At 42.1% G+C, this 5,519-nt stretch overlaps 1 pseudogene; it reads right to left on the bottom strand.

The window, feature by feature from the left end:
- Nucleotides 1-351: 351 nt before the first annotated feature.
- Nucleotides 352-5,519, bottom strand: part of LOC112811389 (epithelial membrane protein 3-like) — a 185,782-nt pseudogene continuing 180,614 nt past the window's right edge.

Genomic DNA, 5,519 nt, shown 5'->3' with positions numbered 1-5,519 from the left:
CATTGAAATGAGGCAACCCACAGACTGATTTCAAGTGAAATTGTTTTGTTTTATATCCTTAAAAATACCTAAGACTAAGAGAGCCAAGGATGTAAGAGGGATAATGCATTCAGATTGTCAAGAAAGAAAGTGGAATTAGATTGCTGAAAATAAATAACTCAAACTCCCAAAAGGCATGTTTATGATATGCAAAAAATTCCTATTCCATATTTGTTGTAAAGAAGGAGACAGGTTTTTTTTTTTTTTTTGGCGGTTAAAAGGTTTTTTCTTTTCTGGAGGAGGCCGGGGGCGGAGGCTTTGGGGCTGAGACGGAGGGGCCAGGCACCAGCAGAAGTGCCAGGGCGACGCGGGGCCCTCACTCCCGCTTCCGCAGGTGGATGTAGATGACGCCGCTGGCCAGGTCGAGGGGAAGGCCACCCACGCCCGGGCAAAGCAGTAACTGAAGCTGTCCTCCCGCGGGCGTTCCGCCAGGGTCTCCTCCGCTTGAATGGCGTAGATCAGCGCCCCGGTAAACACCGCCACGCTGGTGCAAAGCTGGCAGAGGCCAGTGGCATAGAAGAGCCCGCCTCGCCGCATGGTGTAGAGCTGGAACATGAACAGGATGAAGGACAGGCAACAGAGGATGAGGGAAAGCACCATGAGGACCTGGACCGCCTTGAGCCAGCCATTCTCGCTGACGTTACTGCAGGCCCACGTTTTGTCATTGTTCCACGTGCAGTCATACCAGAGATTCAGGGACTCCTTCCCCGGGAGGGTTCACCAGGACTGGGATGGACCGAGAAAAAAAGGACAGTATGTTTTTTACTGTTGTTGTTCTCAATGATATTTGGATCAGGAAACACACACACACACACACACACACACACACACACACACACACACACACTTGCTGTCTAGACAGCAAAAGCCTTAGAATTTAAGGCATGGAGAAAATTAGAATGTACGTGGGTAGAGATGAATGTACAGATATTTTGGAAGGATGAACAAAGGTAGGCATATTTCAAATGGAGAAACCAGAGACAATGGAAAGTGTACCCTAAGGGAGAAGGACCTTTATGTTGGGGAAAAGTGAAAAATATAGTTGGTTCTAAAGACTGGGTAAAGATTAGGGATAATCATTTGATAAAATATTTGCCAAACTGAAGCATGAGATAATTATTAAACTGAATTTATGATACTGGAATCCTTAACAATCCATTTACTTAAATATTTTGGATGACAGGTACAGGAGCTGAGATGTCTCCTGCTGAAGTAGAAATAGCCCTGGTCTAGTAATCCACAGATATTGTATTTTAGTCCCCTCCCACCCTTTTCAGTGCTTGAACATTGCAAAATCACATAACCTATTTAAATTGGGGGTCATTTTGTTAGCCAAATTAAGGAATTGGAGAGGCTTTCCAAAATTCCTTCCACTTCAAATAATCTGTCAAATCATACTACTGAGTTAATACAGTATCTTTTCAATCTGTCTTATGGGCTTCTCCATGCTTCAGCTCCCGCTAAATGTTAGTTTCCTTCATTTTGCCCTAGGTCCTCCTCCCATCCCATGCTTCCTATTTTCATGCTTTACATACCCTGCATATCAAATATTTGAAGTCTCTATCTTTAAGTCAAATCTCTTCCAACCACCTAAGAAGATTTCTCCTTGGATATTTCATCCTTAATATTATATATCTAACTACTAATTAACCCTCTCTACCCACCGCAGAGGAAAGGCTTTGAATTTCTTTACCTGGAATGCCTGAAATATGGTAGATACCCAATACATGTTTAATTAAATGGAATGTATATTAAATTTAGGAAAATACCAGATTTTATTCTAAGTATAGAATGAAAATATTGGGATATAGGAACAAGATGGCGGAGGAGTAGGAGACCTGGATTTCCGCTGGTCTCAGGAATTCAGCTGTATAGGAATCAAACCATTCTGAACACCTACGAACTCAACAGGAGACCGAAGAAGAGAGTATCAACAACTCTCTGAACAGAGAAGTGACCACTTACTGGAAGGTAGGACATACAGAGAAGTGAATCCGAGGCGATATTTGGGAGGATAGACGGCGGGGGAGGGGCCTCCGCCGGCCGCTTCTGGCAAGTGATAGAGCCGCGGAGCAAAAATCGGAACTTTTAGAAGCAGGCTCCACTGAGGGAGGTCGATCCAGTGGCTAAGCGGGGGGCAGAACCCTTGCGGGACAGTGTGGTCTCAGGACCCTCGGGGTCACAGAAAGACCGGGGCTGCCTGAGTGTAGCAGAGTTCCCAGGTATTGGAGCGGGGAAGCCGGCTGCAGAGACGGAGCCGAGGCGCGGGCTTTCAGCATGGGGTTGCCATAAACTGTGATCCGAGGCCCAGTCGGGCCACTGCTCCTCCAGCAGGGACCCAACAAGCGGCAGATCCGGGGACACTCCTTTCCCTCCCCCAGGAGGAGCAGCATGGGAGCGCACGCAGGGATCTGCTGGGTTTGGAGACTCCACACGGTACCAGATATAGAAACACTCGGTCACAGGCCGGATGAGCACGCAGTGCGCCGGAGACCAGGGAGACGGAGTGACTGCTTTTCTCTGGGGGCGCTCTGAGGAGCGGGGCCCTGAGTTCTCAGCTCCTCTGGGTGGAGATTGGGAAGCCACCATTTTCACCATGGTCCTCCAAAGCTGTACCAGAGCTTGCAGGGAACAAAAGCTCCTGAAAGCAAACCCGAGCAGCTTGCTTAGGCCGGACTGACAAGGGTGGAGAAATTCTGCCTCCACAAAGACATTTGGGAACCACGGAAAAAGGCCCTTCCCCCAGAAGATCAGCACGAACAGCCAGCAAGCCAAGACCAAGGAAAACTGGAGAACTCCAGCACTAGGGGAATACTGCACATAGAATTCATGGCTTTTTTTACCATGATTCATTAGTTTTTCAAAGTTAATTTTTTTAAACGTTTTTTTTTTATTTTTCTTTTTCCCTTTTTCAACCAACATCTTATCAATCCCTTTTGTTAAAAAAACATTTTTTATTTTTCATTTTTAGAGTCATATTTTATCCCTTCATAGTAGTTACCCTTATTTTTGGCATATATATATATATATATATATATAAGTTGTTCTCTCTTTAAAATTTTGAGATACAGTTTCTTCTAACAGATCAAAATATACCCTAAATCACTAGTGTATGGCTTTGTTCTAGTCTCCTGCCTGATCACATTCTCTCCTTTTTTTTTTCTTTTTCTTTTCTTCTAAGTCTTTCTTCCTTTAAAATTTTAGGAGGCACTTTTTTCTAACAGACTAAAATACACCCAAAATCTAGTGTGTGGCACTGATTTATGCACTAGCCTGATCATATTTGATCATATTCGGTTTTTTCATATTGTTCTGTTTTTGTATTTATCTTTTTCTTTTTGTTTTTTTTTCTTTCTTTTCTCTTCCTTTTTTGTTTTTCTTTCTTTTCCTTTCTTTTCCCCTGGATTCAGGTCTTTTCTGATTTGTATAGAGTATATTTGCTGGGGAAGTTGTTACCTGTTAGCATTTTGTTCTCTCATTCATCTATTCTCCTCTGGACAAAATGACAAGATGAAAAATATCACCTCAGCAAAAAAACAAGAGATAGAACCGTCAGCCAGGGACCTACTCAATACAGACATTAGTATGATGTCAGACCTAGAGTTCAGAATCATGACTTTAAAGATACTAGCTGGGCTTGAAAAAAGCATGGAAGTTATTAGAGAAACCCTTTCTGGAGAAATAAAAGAACTAAAATCTAACAAAGTTGAAATCAAAAAGGCTATTGATGAGATGCAATCAAAAATGGGGGCACTAACTGCTAGGATAAATGAAGCAGAAGAGAGAATCAGCGATATAGAAGACCAAATGCTGGAAAATAAAAAGGCTGAGAAACAGAGAAACAACTACAGGATCATGAAGGCAGAATTCGAGAGATAAGTGATATGATAAGACAAAACAACATTAGAAATATTGGGATCCCAGAAGAAGAAGAAAGGGAGAGAGGGGCAGAAGATATATTGGAGCAAATTATACCAGGGAACTTCCCTAATGTGAGGAAGGAAACAGGCATCAAAAATCCAGGAAGCACAGAGCACGCCTCTCAAAATCAATAAAAATAGGTCAACACCCCGACATCTAATAGTAAAACTTACGAGTCTCAGAGACAAAAAGAAAATCCTGAAAGTACCTCGGGAGAAGAGATATGTAACCGACAATGGTGAAATATTAGATTGGCAACAGATCTATCCACAGATACCTGGCAGGCCAGAAAGGACTGGCATGATATTTTCAGAGCACTAAACGAGAAAAATATGCAGCCAAGAATACTATATCCAGCTAGGCTCTCATTGAAAATTGAAGGAGAGATAAAAAGCTTCCAGGACAAAAAAAACTAAAGGAATTTGCAAACACGAAAGCAGCCCTCCGAGAAATATTGAAATGGGTCCTCTAAGCAAAGAGAGAGCCTAAAAGCAGCATAGATCAGAAAGGAACAGAGACAATACACAGTAACAGTCACCTTACACAATGGCACTAAATTCAAACCTTTCAATAGTTACCCTGAATGTAAATGGGCTAAATGCCCCAATCAAAAGACACAGGCTATCAGATTGGATTAAAAAACAAGACCCATCAATATGCTGTCTGCAAAAGACTCATTTTAGAACCAAAGACATCCCCAGATTGAAAGTGAGGGGGTGGAACCATTTACCAGGCTAATGGACACCAAAAGAAAGCTGGGGTGGCAATCCTTATATCAGACAAATTGGATTTTAAAACAAAGATTGTAATAAAAGATGAGGAAGGACACTATATCCTACTTAAAGGGTCTATCCAACAAGAAGATATAACAATTGTAAAATATCTATGCCCCTAACATGGGAGCAGCCAATTATATAAGGCAATTAATAACAAAAGCGAAGAAACACATTGACAACAATACAACAATAGTGGGGGACTTTAACACCCCCCTGACTGAAATGGACAGATCACCTAAGCAAAAGATCAACAAGGACATAAAGACTTTAAATGACACACTGGACCAAATGGACTTCACGGACATATTCAGAACATTCCATCCCAAAGCAACAGAACACACATTCTTCTCTAGTGCCCATGGAATATTCTCCAGAATTGATCACATCCTAGGTCACAAATCAGGTCTCAGCCGACGCGAAAAGATTGGGATTATTCCCTGCATATTTTCAGACCACAATGCTTTGAAACTAGAACTCAATCACGAGAGGAAAGTCGGAAAGAACTCAAATACATGGAGGCTAAAGAGCATCCTCCTAAAGAATGAATGGGTCAACCAGGAAATTAAAGAAGAATTAAAAAAATTCATGGAAACCAATGAAAATGAAAACACAACTGTTCAAAATCTTTGGGATACAGCAAAGGCAGTCCTGAGAGGAAAGTATATACCAATACAAGCCTTTCTCAAGAAACAAGAAAGGTCTCAAATACAACCTAACCCTACACCTAAAGGAGCTGGAGAAAGAACAGCAAATAAAGCCTAAACCCAGCAGGAGAAGAGAAAT

This window comes from Callorhinus ursinus, unplaced genomic scaffold (genome assembly GCF_003265705.2).
Source record: "Callorhinus ursinus isolate GAN/ISIS: 27379988/994484 unplaced genomic scaffold, GSC_fseal_2.0 scaffold2, whole genome shotgun sequence".
In the NCBI taxonomy this organism is placed as follows: Eukaryota; Metazoa; Chordata; class Mammalia; order Carnivora; family Otariidae; genus Callorhinus; species Callorhinus ursinus.
This window is presented reverse-complemented; position numbering and strand designations above follow the sequence as displayed.